General features: G+C 42.0%; 1 protein-coding gene across 1 annotated transcript in view; it reads left to right on the top strand.

The window, feature by feature from the left end:
• The window catches only part of kcnq1.1 (potassium voltage-gated channel, KQT-like subfamily, member 1.1), a 267,264-nt gene that overhangs the window by 30,696 nt on the left and 217,018 nt on the right, over window positions 1–19,550 (top strand). Inside the window, exons 2-3 of the mRNA XM_061887272.1 lie at window positions 4,010–4,163; window positions 4,317–4,468. The gene's annotated coding sequence lies outside the window, so the exon portion shown is untranslated. The remainder of the gene's footprint in view (window positions 1–4,009; window positions 4,164–4,316; window positions 4,469–19,550) is intronic.

Below are 19,550 nucleotides of genomic sequence, written 5' to 3'. Positions count from 1 at the left end.
TGTTATTGACTTGTGTGGAGTGCTAATCAGGCATATTTGTTTACCGCGTGACTGCAAGCTAATTGATGCTAACATGCTATTTAGGCTAGCTGTATGTACATATTGCATCCTTATGCCTCATTTGTAGCTATATTTGAGCTCATTTAATTTCCTTTACATCCACATAATTCAATTTACATCTCATGACACTATTTGTAGGTATTATGGCTTTTATTTTTTTGCGGCTCCAGACATATTTGTTTTTGTATTTTTGGTCCAATATGATGTTAGGTGTAGAACCTGAACCACCATTGCCAATCAAGGGCAAGATCACTCATTCCGTGTTAATACTTGATTTGGTCTGGGCCCCTTTGTACTGGAAAAACTGGTTGACAACCCTGGTTTAATGCAAGATTCTAGGACTCATCCAGATGAAGTGCCCGCATGCTTACTTTTGTACTTCTACTTCTTGCAAGTGTGAATAAAATCCTGGCAATCGGTGGCTAACAATGCAGGTAATGAGGAGTCATCAATTCCGCCCATAAAGCATCCGAAAACCGCCAACAACGCTCCATTTACCTGCCGTGACCTGCATATTGATGACCAAGCTATAGCGACATTGCTATCGTCAGGGTGATGGGTAAGAGTCTGAGACTTGCTCATAAAGAGGATAAGCTAGCTGCTGAGTTTCTGCTAGATTAGAGACAAAGGTTGTGGTCACAAGCCAAGAATTTGGGCAACTCTGAAATTCAACCTAGAACTGAAAACGTAGCTCGGAAGATGCTTGTTTCATCCATACATTTTTTTATTTGAGTGAGAGTTTTGCTGAAATCTTCAAAGAAAAACAAATTGAATAGTCTTGTGCTGAAAAGATACAATAGGTCGGCATCACAGCGGTTGCAGACATTGTACAGTAAGTGGTTGTTTTATCATGTTCATGGTTTGTATTTCTTGCTTAGCACGAGTGCTTAATGCTTCACGATAATTGGATCTGCTTAGCATTAAGCTTCTAAAAATTGTAGTTCACCCTCTTTATATTCAGGCTCAAAAAGATACGTTTTTGGCTCATTTGTTTCAAAGAAGTCGTTGTTGTCTCTTATGAACATGGTTATTAGTAGTAGTTGTTGTTGTTGTTGACGGGAACAGCCAATTGCTATGTGAAATGCTATGTGGTAATGCTTAAAATTACCAAAATACAGTAAATATTACATCGGGGTTCTTAACCTTTTTGCTGTTCAGCCCAACGTTTTCCCTAAGTTGGTAATTCATCCATCCATCCATTTTCTACCGCTTGTTCCTTTTGGGGTATCTCAGCTGCATTCGGGCGGTAGGCGGTGTACACCCTGGACAAGTCTAAATTATTAATATTACTATTTATACAAATGTAATAATTATATCTAACTTAATTACAGTTTAACAAAACAAACCGTGTCAAAAGATTTGAAACTATTTGTTTATCAAAAAGATTATTACCAAGACTTGGGTCAGGCTGATTACAAAAATAAATACGAATGAAATAGTCGGCAAAAGAAGGGACTCCTATAAACTGGCGAAAGCTAAATTTACATACAATTATGCTGTCCTAAAATGAATTAAAAACTGCCAATAAAATTAAAGTTTAAATGCAAAAACAGCTTTACCACTTTGGTCATAATTTTTGCACTTCTCTACGACTTAAGCTCCCGACTTTTTCTGTTGGTTTGATATTGTCATTACTGCCTCAAGTGGAGGAAAAGTGCATTACAACTGAGCATCGCTACAAACCACAGCGGAGAAACAGATGTTTTTTTTGGCGCACCCGGCCCAACAGTGAGCCCCTGCCCTATGGTTAAGAAGCACTGAATTCCATGTAGTCATGAATGCGGCTGGTATTGCATTCCATATACTTACAGCATGTATATAAAACATTGTTGGGTGTTTTTTTCGAGGCTTCTATGGACGGAATAGATTGTTTCCCCATTATTTGCATTGTTAGTAGTTTTTTTACTGCAATAATTAGAAAGCACAAAATAGAGCCACCTCCAAATAGGTTCTATTGTAGCTATTCTCAAACTCTGGTATGTGTTCAACTAGTGGTACGCCAGAAATTTGATTCATTAAGTACAGTGTTTAATGTTCCCTTATTCAAACACAGTGTTACCGTTCAAACTGTGTCTAATGTTACAGTTTTAAATATACAGCAAATTCCGGACTATAAGCCTTTATTTTTTTCCTATATTGGGGCGGCATAGCTCAGTTGGTAGAGCGGCCGTGCCAGCAACTTGAGGGTTCCAGGTTTGATCCCCGCTTCCGCCATCCTAGTCACTGCCGTTGTGTCCTTGGGCAAGACACTTTACCCACCTGCTCCCAGTGTCACCCACACTGGTTTAAATGTAACTTAGATATTGATTTTCAGTATCTAAAGCGCTTTGAGTCACTAGAGAAAAAGCGCTATATAAATATCATTCACTTCACTTCCTACAATTTAAACCTTGGGGCTTATAAGATTTACGTTTTTTTTTCCGCTGGCGGCCATAATAAAATAATAATTTATTAAAAAAAAAAAAGCAAAAATGCTGACAGTGTGCTTTATTATTTGTGCTATGGCGCCATCTTTTGGACGAGTTCACTCACTGCAAGTGCTGCAGTGTCCTTCCATTTACTGGCAGTTCTTTTTAAAAAAAAAATGTTTCAACTGGAGTGCCAGTCAGTCTTTTCGCCGTCCATAGCATTTTTTTTTACTCAATTGCATTCTTCATTTATGACTTCAAATAACGTTTTTAAGTTTTACAATATAACTAAAACTGTTTGTACTTATAAAACCGTCCCATGGGTGATTTCTGTAGGGGTGTTTTCAACATATTTGTACCATACTTGCCAACCTTAAGACCTCCGAATTCGGAAGGGGGGGTGTTGAGGTTCATGAATAAGTATATCTGTTTTGCCACTGTGTTCAATGGAGAAGTCTGATATATAAAATTTGCCGGCAGCACACTCCTTCCCCTTCGAGCTGTCCTGAATGAACTGAAATATTTTTTTCCAATCATTTTGGAACTTGCAAGCGTACTTCTTTTTCTTACTCGTCGTCGCCTTCGTCTCTGTTAGGTTTTTGGACATTACCACTTGCCGTAGTTTTGAAGCAAATCTGGATGTTGTGTGTCAGTGTATTAACGTGGTGGCTGGAATAAACACCCACTGAGAAATAGCTCCGTGCCTGCCTACTTTTTGGGTTACAGATAAACCTATGGATAAAGGAGACATATATAATATTCCCCTTTTCAGGTGAGAGAGGACAGTGCCTTTAAGGCACGGGGCCCCATATTGTTGTCCGGGTGGAAATCGGAGGAAAATCGGGACAATGGTTCTCCCGGGAGATTTTTGGGAGGGGCACTGAAATTCGGGAGTCTCCCGGGAAAATCGGGAGGGTTGACAAGTATGATTTGTACCTAATTAGCATTAGCTCATATGCTAACACATTTACGAGTGTCTGTGTGTATTATTAACTTACACCGGCATTGTTTTTGTGTTGTTTCAGTTTATTTTTTTCCAATCATTTTGGAACTTGCAAGCGTACTTTTTCTTCTTACTCGTCGTCGCCTTCATCTCTGTTATGTTTTTGGACATTACCACTTGCCGTAGTTTTGAAGCAATTTATGATGGGAATCCCAATGTTGTGTCAGTGTATTAACGTGGTGGCTGGAATAAACACCCACTGAGAAATAGCTCCGTGCCTGCCTACTTTATGGGTTATAGATAAACCTATGGATAAAGGAGACATATATAATAGTCCCCTTTTCAGGTGAGAGAGGACAGTGCCTTTAAGGCACGGGCCCCATATTACACGGGTGGAAATCGGAGGAAAATCGGGACAATGGTTCTCTCGGGAGATTTTTGGGAGGGGCACTGAAATTCGGGAGTCTCCCGGGAAAATCGGGAGGGTTGACAAGTATGATTTGTACCTAATTAGCATTAGCTCGTATGCTAACACATTTACGTTTGTCTGTGTTAGTATTATTAACTTACCCCGGTATTTTTTTTTTTTATTCTTCAGTAAACTCGCCAAGACATCACCGTGGAGTTATTGAGTCTGTTTCGCTGATTGGAGACCTGGCTTCTGCAGCTAATGGGTCCCTGACGAAGGCTTCTGTTTTGTTTGATCAGCCGTTTTACTGCGGTGTTACAGACATCGTTTGGAAACAATTAAGGTATGTATATACCGATAAACATTTACAGAATGGTACTGTGTAAATAACTCATTTTGAAATGTATGTATCTGCGGCTTATAGTCCAATGCGGCTAAAACATGAAAACAATGTTTCTAAAATAAAACCTATGCCTTGTTTTTAATGAATACTTAGGACTCGCCAAGACATCACCGTGGAGTTATTGAGTCTGTTTCGCTGATTGGAGACCTGGCTTCTGCAGCTAATGGGTCCCTGACGAAGGCTTCTGTTTTGTTTGATCAGCCGTTTTACTGCGGGGTTACAGACATCATTTGGAAACAATTAAGGTATGTATATCAACATTTACAGAATGGTACTGTGTAAATAACTCATTTTGCAAGTATATTTCTGCGGCTTATAGTCCGATGCGGCTAATATATGTAAAACAATGCTTGTAAAATAAAACCTATGCCTTGTTTTTAATGAATACTTAGGACTACTTGGAGAGCCTAGTGTTTTCTGAAAAGAACCACCGATCTATTGGATTGAATTGAGCCGCCTATTAGTGCAGCATAACGTTCCCAAAACTCTGAAATATTGTCAGACTTGACATTTTAGAAACCAAGTGTGCTTGTGTCAGTGGCATTACAGAAAAAAAATAAATGTTCTGATTATTTAGGCGTGGATAATTGTCTCGAATATATACTCAGAATACCTGCGGGCTATTTCTTCCAACATGCCATTTGGTATTAATGTCAATAATTAAAATGCTCGCAGGCCGTTGAAGCTCCCGGGCAAGAACCTCACAACCCTCCTTCCTTATTTAGATTACTGCTTCTCTGCCATGAGGAATACATCATGGATGGCCTACAATAGGACTGGGCGATATGAGAAAAATGTATCACAATTATTTTTTTTTCCTATCATTTTATCTCTATTAACGTCATAGTGTTTGTTATTGTTTTTAACAAGCACATTTTAAAGCATCCGTACTCAAAAATGAATGAAAACTAGGGAATGGTTCAAATTTGAATTAACATACTGATAAAATGAACATTGAAAAGTATTTAAATGTTTTACTCAAATGTAAAAAAAAAAATATGTAAGATAGTTTAGTAGAGTTTGAGCAGCGATGCAAGACCGAAAATAAATAACGTGCCCTGTTGATATTTTAAAATGTAAACATTGCCATTTTCAAATTATGATACTAAAATCATTGTAAACATCATTGTTACTTGCAAATGTGCATCAACTTTAATCTATTTGCTAGTTTTGTCAGAATTGTTACTGACAGTTTGGTTATGTTTAGGTTTTCCTGTGTGTTTGTGTTTATTTCCTGTCAGCGCTCTTATTTTAGTTCCACTTCCTGCACCATTCCCTCACCTGTCCCTGATTGGCAGCCCGGCACACCTGGATGCAGTTGCCAATCAGGCTGCTATTTATCCAATCCACTTTATTTATATAGCACATTCAAACAACAATAACGTTTCCTAAGTGCTGCACAGCCATGTTAAAAATATTTTAAAAAAACTATATTATGGTCCACCAATGACTGAATAAAAACAAAAACTAGATAAATATAAAAACAATACAAAAAAAATGATTAAAAACAATTTTAAAGGGTAAAATCAATCAAAACAGTAAAATAGAAATCAAAGTGTATAAAAAACACAGAGGACAGAGGACCACACAACTCACGTAGTGTTAAAAGTCAAAAAATAAAAGTGGGTCTTGAGACGAGACTTAAAACACTCCACTGTGGAAGCAGTTTGAACATGGAGGGACAGAATGTTCCAGAGCTTAGGGCCGACCACAGAGAAGGCCCTGTCTCCCCTGGTTTTATGCCTGCCTCGCCCTCCAGTCAAGGCTCGATGATTGTTTACGGTTTCCTGTTTTCCCTGCATGTCCACTTACAAGTTGCACTATTTCCTTTTTGACAATACCGTCATTTTTACCTGGACACTCTTCGTATTCTCCCGATGAGCTTCAAGAGTTGTGCTTGAAGCGCATCGAGAGAATGCCAAGAGTGCGCAAAGCCGTAATCAGAGCAGTGGGTGGCTATTTTGAAGAAACTGGAATATAAAACATGTTTTCTGTTATTTCACCTTTTGTTGTTAAATACATAACACCACATGTGTTCATTCATAGTTTTGATGTGTTCAGTGACAATCTACAATGTAAATAGTCATTAAAAAAAAACACATTAAATGAGAAGGTGTCCAAAATTTTGGCCTGTACTGTATGTTAAAATGATTTTTAAATAATACATTAATAAGTTAATGAAAACTTAACATTGAGAGAATACTATTAGTAATATTAATACTTAAAGTAGAAAACAACACACTAAGAAATATACAACATTATATTTCAGCACCAACCGCAGCCCCAAAAGGGACAAACGGTAGAAAATGGATGGATGGATGAGTAAAAATATTTATTAAAAAGGTGTGTCTTCAGCCTTTTTTTTTTTTTTTTTTAACATCAACGGTCTCTTCAATCCCGAGGGCTCTCTGGCAGGCTGTTCCACAGGTGGGGGCCATAGTGACTAAATATTGTCTCTCACCATGGGTCTTTCTCTTGGTATTTGGCAAAGCTACAAGGCCAGTTCCAGTGGATCCGCAAGAGTTGATACGGTAAAAGACAATCAGATAGATGAGAAGGCGCAAATGCCATTAAAACATTTAAAAACTAACAATAGAAGTTTGTAACCTGAAGTAGACAGGGAGCCAATGCAGCGACTTTAAAAATGGTGTAATGTGCTCCCGCCCTCGGGTCCTCATCATTTTGTAATAATTGCAGACTTCTTATATTGGGCGGCATAGCTCGGTTGGTAGAGTGGCCCTGCCAGCAACTTGAGGGTTGCAGGTTCGATTCCCGCTTGTGCCATCCTAGTTACTGTTGTTGTGTCCTTGGGCAAGATACTTTACCCACCTGCTCCGAGTGCCACCCACACTGGTTTAAATGTAACTTGGATATTGGGTGTCACTATGTAAAGCGCTTTGAGTCACTTGAGAAAAGCGCTATATAAATATAATTCACTTCACTTCATATTCTTTATGGGAAGCCCAGAGAGCAGGGCTGTTATGGTTAGCCGAGGGAGTTGACGGCTCGGACACCAGGGGGCAGTATGCTCAAATATTATATATATATATATATATATATATATATATATATATATATATATATATATATACGTAGGAGGGCTTCACGGTGGCAGAGGGGTTAGTGCGTCTGCCTCACAATACGAAGTTCCTGCAGTCCTGGGTTCAAATCCAGGCTCGGGATCTTTCTGTGTGGAGTTTGCATGTTCTCCCCGTGAATGCGTGGGTTCCCTCCGGGTACTCCGGCTTCCTCCCACTTCCAAAGACATGCACCTGGGGATAGGTTGATTGGCAACACTAAATTGGCCCTAGTGTGTGAATGTGAGTGTGAATGTTGTCTGTCTATCTGTGTTGGCCCTGCGATGAAGTGGCGACTTGTCCAGGGTATACCCTGCCTTCCGCCCGATTGTAGCTGAGATAGGCGCCAGCGCCCCCCGCGACCCCGAAAGGGAATAAGCGGTAGAAAATGGATGGATGGATGGATATATACGTAGGTGTGGGAAAAAAATCACAAGACTACTTCATCTCTACAGAAGTGTTTCATGAGGGATTGATAAACTGATGCTGTCTCCTATTCCACTCTGTTTGTTTTTTTTAAAGAGTATCAAGGTTTAAACCTTAAAGGCCTACTGAAAGCCACTACTAGCGACCACGCAGTCTGATAGTTTATATATCAATGATGAAATATTAACATTGCAACACATGCCGATACGGCCTTTTTAGTTTACTAAATTGCAATTTTAAAATATTTCCGCGAGTTTCTCGTTGAAAACGTCGCGGAATGATGACGTGTACGCGCTACGTCACGGACTGTCAGGAAATATTAGCGCTGCACCACTAACGGCTAACAGTCGTCAGCTTTAATCACATAATTACACAGTATTTTGGACATCTGTGTTGCTGAATCTTTTGCAATTTGTTCATTTAATAATGGAGACTATAAAGAAGAATGCTGTTGGTGGAAAGCGGTGGATTGCAGCTGCCTTTAGCAACCGAAACACAGCCGGTGTTTCTTTGTTTGTTGTGAAGCAGAGTGGTTAAGCTAACATGTTTCTCTACTTCAACCAGCATGTTTTTGGATGAGGAAATTGTGATATGTATCTTACCGGAGACATCAGTGGATTATTCGTCGTCCTTCAGCTGCTGTCAAAAAAGGCTGCTGTGAGCTTGGCTCCTCGGCTTCTCTCCGAGACACTGCGTGTTCACCGCAGCCGTCCGACCTCGAGGTATATCTCTACAAACTTTACAATCTCACTAAAACACTATTAAAACAATAAGCAGATAAGGAATCTTCAGGAATCATCCTAGTAAATGTGTCTAATTACATCTGGAACGCTCACACTGCCACCGCCCGGAGCTGTCGCTTTTTTTTTTCTTCTAATCCTTCACTATCAATATCCTAATTCACAAATCTTTCATCCTCGCTCAAATTAATGGGGAAATTGTCGCTTTCTCGGTCCGAATTGTTCTTACTCCTGGTGGCTCCCGTTATAAACAATGTGAATATGTGTGGAGCCCTGCAACTCGTGACATCATCTGCTACTTCCGGTACAGGCAAGGCTTTTCTATTAGCGACCAAAAGTTGCAAACTTTATCGTCGATGTTCTCTACTAAATCCTTTCAGCAAAAATATGGCGATATCGCGAAATGATCAAGTATGACACATAGAATGGACCTGCTATCCCCGTTTAAATAAGAACATCTCATTTCAGTAGGCTTTTAAATAAAACAGTGAACATACAAGACAACTTGTCTTTTATTAGTAAGTACGCAAACAAAGACTCCTAATTTAGCTGCTGGCGTACGCAGTAACATATTGTCTCATTTTCCATTCGATTATTTTGTCAACATTATTAAGGACAAGTGGTAGAAAATGAATTATATTTACGGTTAATATCTGCTTACTTTCTCTTTTAACATGTTCTATCTACTCTTCTGTTAAAATGTAATAATCATTTATTCTTCTGTTGTTTGATACTTTACATTAGTTTTGGATGATATCACAAATTTGGGTATCAATCCAATACCAGATCTAAAAAATATGCGGTCCCCTCTAAGTATTTTCATTATATACCATCGGGTTGAGTTTTTTTCTTCCCCTGATGTGGGATCTGAGCCGAGGATGTCATTGTGGCTTGTGCAGCCCTTTGAGACACTTGCGATTAAGGGCTATATAGATCAACTTTGATTGATTGATTTTTCGACACGTTGATTCACGAGTCTTTAAAATATTCAATGCCGTTCAATCCGTTCCAGGACGGTCAGGGTGCGATTCACTTGAGCTTGATCCAATTAGTTTAGCAGCTTGGAATGAAGCAATCCCAACAAAAACACGGTCAGCCATGTTGCCTCACTTGCTTCCCTTTTTAAAAAAAAACGGGCTTTCTCTGTATCTCCTATAAAAAGGATTTTCCGCTTTCTCCTTTTTCATCTAGAAGCATTTAAGTCTCACCTTAAAACTCAATTGTATACTCTAGCCTTTAAATAGACCTCCTTTTTAGACCAGTTGATCTGCCGCTTCTTTTCTTTCTCCTATGTCCCCCCCTCCCTTGTGGAGGGGGTCCGGTCCGATGACCATGGATGAAGTACTGGCTGTCCAGAGTCGAGACCCAGGATGGACCGCTCGCCTGTATCGGTTGGGGACATCTCTACGCTGCTGATCCGCTTGAGATGGTTTCCTGTGGACGGGACTCTCGCTGCTGTCTTGGATCCGCTTGAACTGAACTCTCGCGGCTGTGTTGGAGCCACTATGGATTGAACTTTCACAGTATCATGTTAGACCCGCTCGACATCCATTGCTTTCGGTCCCCTAGAGAGGGGGGGTTGCCCACATCTGAGGTCCTCTCCAAGGTTTCTCATAGTCAGCATTGTCACTGGCGTCCCACTGGATGTGAATTCTCCCTGCCCACTGGGTGTGAGTTTTCCTTCCCCTTTTGTGAGTTCTTCCGAGGATGTTGTAGTCGTAATGATTTGTGCAGTCCTTTGAGACATTTGTGATTTGGGGCTATATAAATAAACATTGATTGATTGATTGATTGATCTTATTATCACCGGATTATCTTCTTTTCCTTTTCATTTCCGTGCTGCTTCTCTGGCTCTCTCTTTTTTTTCTCGTCTTGCTCCTCGTCTCTAGCCATGTCGCGCTCTTGACAGGGCAGTGCAGTGTGATCTCAGGAGGCACAGGAAGGGACAGCTTCTGCTTCACGGCACAAGACAAGGCAACATGACGCACATCTTAAGAGGGCTGCACACGCTGACTCTGCCCTGCTCGCAGTATTACAAACGGCACGGGCAAATAGCTCGGCTATTTATGCTATTCCAAGATACCAAAAAATTAAATCACTTTCATATCCATCCATCCCTTTTCTGACGATTATCCGAGGCCAGTCCGCAGGGGCAGCAGCCTAAGCAGAGAAGCCCATACTTCCCTCTCCCAAGGCAGTTAGTTCAGCTCCTCTCTTTGACATCTCGAGGCGTTCCCAGGTTAGCCGGGAGACATAGTCTTCCCAATGTGTCCTGGGTCTTCCCCCCCCGTGGACTCCCTAGGGAGTTGTTCGGGTGGCTTCCTGACCGGATGCCCGAACCACCTCATCTGGCTCCTCTTGATGTGGGAGGAGCAGCAGCTTTACTTTGAGCTCCCCACGGATGACAGAGCTTCTCACCCTATCTCTAAGGGAGAGCCCTGCCACCCGGCGGAGGAAACTCATTTCGGCCTCTTGTACCCGTGATCTTGTCTTTTCGGTCATAACCCAAAGCTCATGACCATAGGAGACCGGTCATTTGAGAGCTTTGCCTTCCGGCTCAGCTCCTTCTTCCCCACAACAGATTCATACGGCGTCCGCATTACCGAGGACGTCGATCTAACGATCCATTCTTCCCTCACTCGTGAACAAGACTCCGAGGTACTTGAACTCCTCTACATGGGGCAAGATCTCCTCCCCAACTCGGAGATGGCACTTCACCCTTTCCCGGGCGATAACCATGGACTCGGGCTTGGAGGTGCTGATTCTCATCCCAGTCGCTTCACACTCAGCTACGAACCGATCCAGTGAGAGCTGAAGATCTTGGCCAGGTGAAGCCATCATCTGCAAAAAGGAAAGACCTAATCCTGCAGCCAGCAAACCGGATCCCCTCAAAGCCCTGAGTGCACCTAGAAATTCTGTCCATAAAAGTTATGAACAGAATCGGTGACAAAGGGCAGTCTTGGCGGAGCCCAACCCTCACTGGAAACGGGTCCGACTTACTGCGGGAAATGCGGACCAAGCTCTGAAACTGATCGTACAGGGAGCGGACCGCCGCATTCAGACGGTTGGTTTGCTTCCTGTTTTTTGTATGTCCTACGATTCACGAAGATTAAATCATGTTCCTACCTGCACGCTTTGTCCGGAGTGGTCGGTCTGCATCCCGAGAGAACAAACCCTGCGGTAAGATGCAACCCCCTCATGACATGTACAGTACAACAGTAGGATTTTATCAGTACCGATACCTATACCAATTTTCCTTATCGATAACGTAATTTGTGTGAATAAAAATGTGAAAAAATGCATTTTTATTGGCGTTTTTATCAACACAAGAAGTTGTGCACCAGCAACATCACGATAAAATATCTCACAGCAGGGAAGTATTTTACTAACACCCACTTTTTAGCTCTTAAACAAATAAATCATGTGTGCATGTGCAAGGTGCAATGCAGTTATGTCATCATCTTGTAAACACCACACTGATCCATTTCGGTTTTTATTCACTACAATTACTCAGTATATCTAACCATCCATTTTTTTTTTACCACTTGTCACCATAATAGCATTTAAAATATTAGGTAATAAAATAATAAATAGTACTAATGTATGATATTGTTGGACACTAATATACCTTTAACATGATATCTCAAATCATATATACATCCATCCATTTTCTACCGCCTATTCCCTTTTGGGGTAGCAGGGGGCGCTGGCGCCTATCTCAGCTACAATCGGGCGGAAGGCGGGGTACACCCTGGACAAGTCGCCACCTCATCGCAGGGCCAACACAGATAAAGACAACATTCACACTCACATTCACACACTAGGGCCAATTTAGTGTTGCCAATCAACCTATCCCCAGGTGCATGTCTTTGGAAGTGGGAGGGGAGTATCCGCAGGTGCATGTCTTTGAGGTGGGAGGGGCCTATCCCCAGGTGCATGTCTTTGGAGGTGGGAGGAAGCCGGAGTACCCGGAGGGAACCCTGAGGATCAGTCATGGATAATTTAGAGTGAAAAGCGCATTTTATCTTCACTCGCATACAAAACATTCTAACTTGGATTGCTTCCCCGGCTTCGAGACTCTCCCAAAGGACAGTGCGGCGAAGACATATATAATCAAAATAAATACAATTTCGGGGCGGCATGGCGTAGTGGGTAGAGCGGCCGTGCCAGAAACCTGAGGGTTGCAGGTTCGCTTCCCACCTATTGACACCCAAATCGCTGCCGTTGTGTCCTTGGGCAGGACTCTTCACCCTTTGCCCAAGGTGCCCCTCACACTGGTGAATGAATGATGAATGAATGATTGGTGGTGGTCGGAGGGGCCGTAGGTGCAAACTGGCAGCCACGCTTCCATCAGTCTACCCCAGGGCAGCTGTGGCTACAGATGTAGCTTACCACCACCAGGTGTGAATGAATGATGGGTTACCACTTCTCTGTGAGCGCTTTGAGTATCTAACAATAGAAAAGCGCGATATAAATCTAATCCATTATTATTATTATTATTAATTAATAAACATGTTAGGTAGGTGTACATTTTGTAACAGGAATTATTGTGTTTATGTGGCACACGGACCTACTTGACTGACGGACAGGAAGCCAGTGTTGACAGCCACTGTGTCGTGTGTGTAATACAAACCCCGTTTCCATATGAGTTGGGAAATTGCGTTAGATGTAAATATAAACGGAATACAATGATTTGCAAATCCGTTTCAACCCATATTCAATTGAATGCACTACAAAGACAAGATATTTGATGTTCAAACTCATAAACTTTATTTATTTTTTGCAAATACCAATTAACTTAGAATTTCATGGCTGCAACACATGCAAAAGTAGTTGGGAAAGGGCATGTTCACCACTGTGTTACATCACCTTTTCTTTTAACAACACTCAATAAACGTTTGGGAACTGAGGAAACTAATTGTTGAAGCTTTAAAAGTGGAATTCTTTACCGTTCTGTTTTTATGTAGAGCTTCAGTCCTTCAACAGTCCGGGGTCTCCGCTGTCGTATTTTACGCTTAATAATGCGCCACACATTTTCGGTGGGAGACATGTCTGGACTGCAGGCGGGCCAGGAAAGTACCCGCACTCTTTTACTACGAAGCCACGCTGTTGTAACACGTGGCTTGGCATTGTTTTGCTGAAATAAGCAGGGGCGTCCATGATAAAGTTGCTTGGATGACAACACAAGTTGCTCCAAAACCTGTATGGACCATTCAGCATTAATGGTGCCTTCACAGATGTGTAAGTTACCCATGCCTTGGGCACTAATACACCCCCATACCATCACAGATGCTGGATTTTGAACTTTGCGCCTATAACAATCTGGATGGTTATTTTCCTCTTTGTTCCGGAGGACACCACGTCCACAGTTTCCAAAAATAATTTGAGATATGGACTTGTCAGACCACGGAACACTTTTCCACTTTGCATCAGTCCATCTTAGATGAGCTCGGGCCCAGCAAAGCCGGCGGCGTTCCTGGTTGTTGTTGATAAATGGCTTTTGCTTTGCATAGTAGAGTTTTAACTTGCACTTACAGATGTAGCGACCAACTGTAGTTACTGACAGTGGTTTTATAAAGTGTTCCTGAGCCCATGTGGTGATATCCTTTTCACACTGATGTCGGTTTGTGATGCTTTACCACCTGAGGGATCAAAGGTCCGTAACATTATCGCTTACGTGCAGTGATTTTTCCAGATTCTCTGAACCTTTTGATTATTTTATGGACCGTAGATGATAAAATCCCTAAATTCCTTGCAATAACTCGTTAAGAAATGTTCTAAAACTGTTCGACAATTTGCTTACAAATTGGTGACCCTCACCCCATCCTTGTTTGTGAATTACTTAGCATTTCATGGAAGCTGCTTTTATACCCAATCATGGCACCCACCTGTTCCCAATTAGCCTGCACACCTGTTGGATGTTCCAAATAAGTGTTTGATAAGCATTCCTCAACTTTATCAGTATTTATTGCCACGTTTCCCAACTTCTTTGTCACGTGTTGCTGTTATCAAATTCTAAAGTTAATGATTATTTGCAAAAAAAAAAAGTTTATCAGTTTTAACATCAAATCAATCAAATCAATCAATCAATGTTTATTTATATAGCCCTAAATCACAAACGTCTCAAAGGACTGTACAAACCACTACGACTACAACATCCTCGGAAGAACCCACATAAGGGCAAGGAAAACTCACACCCAGTGGGACGCCAGTGACAATGATGACTATGAGAAACCTTGGAGAGGACCTCAAATGTGGGCAACCCCCCACCCCTCTCTCTCTAGGGGACCAAAAGCAATGGATGTCGAGCGGGTCTAACATGATACTGTGAAAGTTCAATCCATAGTGGCTCCAACACAGCCGCGAGACTTCAGTTCAAAGCGGATCCAAGACAGCAGCGAGAGTCCCGTCCACAGGAAACCATCCCAAGCGGAGGCGGATCAGCAGCGTAGAGATGTCCCCAACCGATACACAGGTGAGCGGTCCATCCTGGGTCCCGACGACCGGTCCATCCTGGGTCTCGACTCTTGACAGCCAGTACTTCATCCATGGTCATCGGACCGGACCCCCTCCACAAGGGAGGGGGGGACAGAGGAGATAAAGAAAAGAAGCGGCAGATCAACTGGTCTAAAAAGGAGGTCTATTTAAAGGCTAGAGTATACAAATGAGTTTTAAGGTGAGACTTAAATGCTTCTACTGAGGTGGCATCTCGAACTGTTACCGGGAGGGCATTCCAGAGTACTGGAGCCCGAATAGAAAATGCTCTATAGCCCGCAGACTTTTTTTGGGCTTTAGAAATCACTAATAAGCCGGAGTCCTTTGAACACAGATTTTCTTGCCGGGACATATGGTACAATACAATCGGCAAGATAGGATGGAGCTGGACTGTGTAGTATTTTATAGGTAAGTAGCAAAACCTTAAAGTCACATCTTAAGTGCACAGGAAGCCAGTGCTGGTGAGCCAGTACATGCGTAATGTGATCAAACTTTCTTGTTCTTGTCAAAAGTCTAGCAGCCGCATTTTGTACAAATACGTTGTCTTTGTAGCATATTCAATTGAATACGGGTTGGAAATTATTTACAAATCATTGTGTTCAGTTTATATTTACATCTAACACAATTTCCCAACTCATATGGAAACGGGTTGTATTATATCATGCATAAGCGCAGATTCCAACCATTGAAATGCTTTTTTTACAGTTTAAGACTTACGGTAATTTGAAAATATAGCTGCACATTGTAATGGCGGCTACAATTTTAATTTTACAGCTCTAAAAACATTTGGGAATGTCCGGCGGGCCAGATTGAAAAACTTATCGCCCCAGGCCTTAATACACCGGGTCTGGTGTAAAGTATTTCACTGCTCAAAATCGGCGAAACGGCTATAATCGTTTTTTGCGCCTTAACTCGTCACATTAAGAAGACCTGGAGGGCAGTCGGCTGGAAGTGCATTCATCCCTCCGACCATTGCCTCCATTCCTGAAGTGCTAAACCCACCGCCAACAACTCCCTGTTCCCAATATCATAGTTACTCTGAGCGGGGGTGGATTGAAGGCTCTTTTCCACTCATCCTCCCTACCTCATCCTGATGAAGTGGTCGCGTTGCGTAGGTCGAGTTTGAAAAAAAAAATCTAAAAAATGGTGACGGAGTGGAGGGGTGTGAAGGCAGAATCTATAAGTGGAAGAGGATATTTGTTTTTTATGGTAATATCATTCAGGGCTCGGTAATCAATGCAAGGTTGAAGCGATTTATCCTCCTTGTCTATATAAAAAAAAAAATCAGCACCAGGCAGGGAAGAAGAAGGCGGAATGAGTCCCACATCCAAGGATGCTCAGGCAGAGAAATATTAAAGAGGTGTGCGGTGGAAAGTGTAGCTTCAGGCTAAAAGTCGATCTTACAGTCCTAAATGCGAGGGGGGTGGGGGGGGGGCATACTTGCCAACCCTCCCGGATTGTCCGGGGGACTCCCGAAATTTAGCATCTCTCTCGAAAACCTCCCAAGACAAATTTTCTCCCGAAAATCTCTCGAAATTCAGGCGGAGCTGGAGGCCACGCCCCCTCCAGCTCTAAGCGGACCAGGGTGAGGACAGCCTGTTTTCACGTCCGCTTTCCCACGATATAAACAGCGTGCCTGCCCAATGACGTTATAACTGTAGAATGATCGAAGGGCGAGTTCTTGGGTTCTTATGTGGGTTTATTGTTAGGCATTTACATTAACTGAAGGAATCACTAAAGTACTATCCATCCATCTATCTATCTATCTATCTAACGTCCTCCCAGCGCGGTAAAACACACAACAGCAGTCACGTTTTCCTCTACCGTAAAGCAGTTCGTCTGCTGTAAACAGCAATGTTGTGACACTCTTAAACAGCACAATACTGACATCTACTGTACATGCATATGGTTAGAAAAATAGTGACAGAGAAAAGAACAAGGATGCGCAATTCAACCCTGAACTCAACAATGAATGGATGAGTGTTATGTGTGTGTATATGTGTAAATAAATGTGTTACGACTCGGAGTAAGGAGAGGACCCAGATGCAGAGAGGAAGTTCAAAAAAATAAAGCTTTTATTTTGAAACAACTTTTTACTAGCTCCAATGCAAAGAAGTTTTTCACAAGAATAATCAACACGCGGAAAAATAATTCCGAGGATAAACAACTTAAAATCACTCCACAAAAATGAGGAATAGTAAAGTGATCTATATTTATATAGCGCTTTTCTCTAGTGACTCAAAGCGCTTAACATAGTGAAACCCAATATCTAAGTTACATTTAAACTAGTGTGGGTGGTACTGGGAGCAGGTGGGTAAAGTGTCTTGCCCAAGGACACAACGGCAGTGACTTGGGTGGCAGAGGTGGGAATCGAACCTGCAACCCCCAAGTTGCTGGCATGGCCACTCTACCAACCGAGCTATACCGCCCCTATACCAAATACTAATCGAAGGAAAATCTAACAAAAAAAGAATATCAATTAGAATAAACGAAAAGCGCTCCAACAGGAGGAAAAAACACCAAAACGACCTATATATATATATATATATATATACACTAACTATAAATAACAAAAAAATCAATGAGGCAAAAAATTCGAAATTTGGAAAAACTAAAACTCACCAGTTAGGAAGACGAAGGAAAACCAAGGACGCTCGAAGCAGGAAAAAGAAAACTCAAAATTACAGCTAAAACTAGGGAAACTAGGAAAACAGGAGCAAGACAAGGAGCTAATCAAGGACATGGACATGGACGCTAGAAAGGCACGATAGACAAGACGATCTGGCAACGGACAAAAAGAGGCGTGAGTTTAAATAGGATATGGAATGATGGGAAACAGGTGGAAACAATCAGGGATCAGGGATGACGTCAGACTGGTGACACAAGAGGAAGGGCCCGTGGTCTGAAACAGGAGGTTAGCTTTTCAAAATAATACACGTAAATCACAAGACAGAAAAACCAAGACAAGACTTCCCTCACCGCGGTGTGACAAAATGAACATTGAAATGCAAGTATTTTTTGTATTTATATATATAAGTGTATATATATATATATATATATATATATATATATATACATACACCAGTAGCTAGAATTCACTGAAAGTCAAGTATTTCTTATATATATGAAATATTTGACTTGAATTGTAGCTGTAAATATACTCCTCCCCTCTTAACCACGCCCCACACCCAACCACGCCACCCACCTCCTGAAATCGGAGGTCTCAAGGTTGGCAAGTATGTGGGGTGGGGGGGGGGGGGGGGGGGGCAATGAATGTGCTTTATTCTTACTATAAACACTTCCCGCAAATCATGATACTTGGTGGAACAGTGGACTGCTCAATATCTGGGTTCTTTCATATGACCAAGAGGAAGTTGCAATGTCGGAGATGCCAAATGAGTTGCATTGTTGGGAGTTCCAACCCGCCCACCGAGGTCGTGGTGCTGGTGCCCAGCCGTGAGAACACGTCACCCCATACTTTCGAAGAATGACTGCACAGTCACTGTAAGGTCTGTCATGCGCTGCTCTTGTCCGCTGAGCCTCTCACTATGAGATATAAGTGATTTAAAGACCTACTGAAATGAGATGTTCTTATTTAAACGGGGATAGCAGGTCCATTATATGTGTCATACTTGATCACTTCGCCATATTGCCATATTTTTGCTAAAAGGATTTAGTAGAGAACATCGACGATAAAGTTCGCAACTTTTGGTCGCTAATAAAAAAGCATTGCCTGTACCGGAAGTAGCCGACGATATGCGCGTGACGTCACGGGTTGTGGAGCTCCTCACATCTGCACATTGTTTACAATCATGGCCACCAGCAGCGAGAGCGATTCAGACCGGGAAAGCGACGATTTCCCTATTAATTTGAGCGAGGATGAAAGATTCGTGGATGAGGAAAGAGTGAAGCACTAAAAAAAAAAAAAAAAAAAGGCGACGGCAGTGTGAGGGATTCAGTTGTTATTAGACACATTTACTAGGATATCCCTTATCTGCTTATAGTATTCCTAGTGTTTTAGTGAGATTATAAAGTCATACCTGAAAGTCGGAGGGCTGCGGGTGAACGCCAGTGTCTCTGAGAGAAGCCAAAGGAGGAGCCAAGATCACAGCTGCCTTTTTGACAGCTACAGGAGGAGGTCGCATAATCCACTGAACTCTTCGGTAAGAGCCGACTTAATATCACAATTTTCCCATCCAAAAACGTGCTGGAAACATGTTCGCTTGACCGCTCTGTGTTAAAGCTTCACAACAAACAAAGAAACACCGGCTGTGTTTCGGTTGCTAAAGGCAGCTGCGATCCACCGCTTTCCACCAACAGCATTCTTCTTTGACGTCTCCATTATTAATTGCACAAATTGCAAAAGATTCAGCAACACAGATGTCCAAATTACTGCGTAATCATGCCATGAAAAGAGACGACTTTTAGCCGTGTGTGGTGCTGGGCTAATATGTCCGCTGCAACCCGAGATGTTTTAGATCTGTTCTAAACAAGTATTATTTAAAGGCCTACTGAAATGAGATTTTCTTATTTAAACGGGGACAGCAGGTCCATTCTATATGTCATACTTGATCATTTCGCGATATTGC

Source organism: Nerophis ophidion, linkage group LG25, assembly GCF_033978795.1.
Source record: "Nerophis ophidion isolate RoL-2023_Sa linkage group LG25, RoL_Noph_v1.0, whole genome shotgun sequence".
Taxonomy (NCBI): Eukaryota; Metazoa; Chordata; class Actinopteri; order Syngnathiformes; family Syngnathidae; genus Nerophis; species Nerophis ophidion.
Note: the sequence above shows the minus strand (reverse complement) of the source record. Positions and strands in the feature narration are given on the sequence as shown.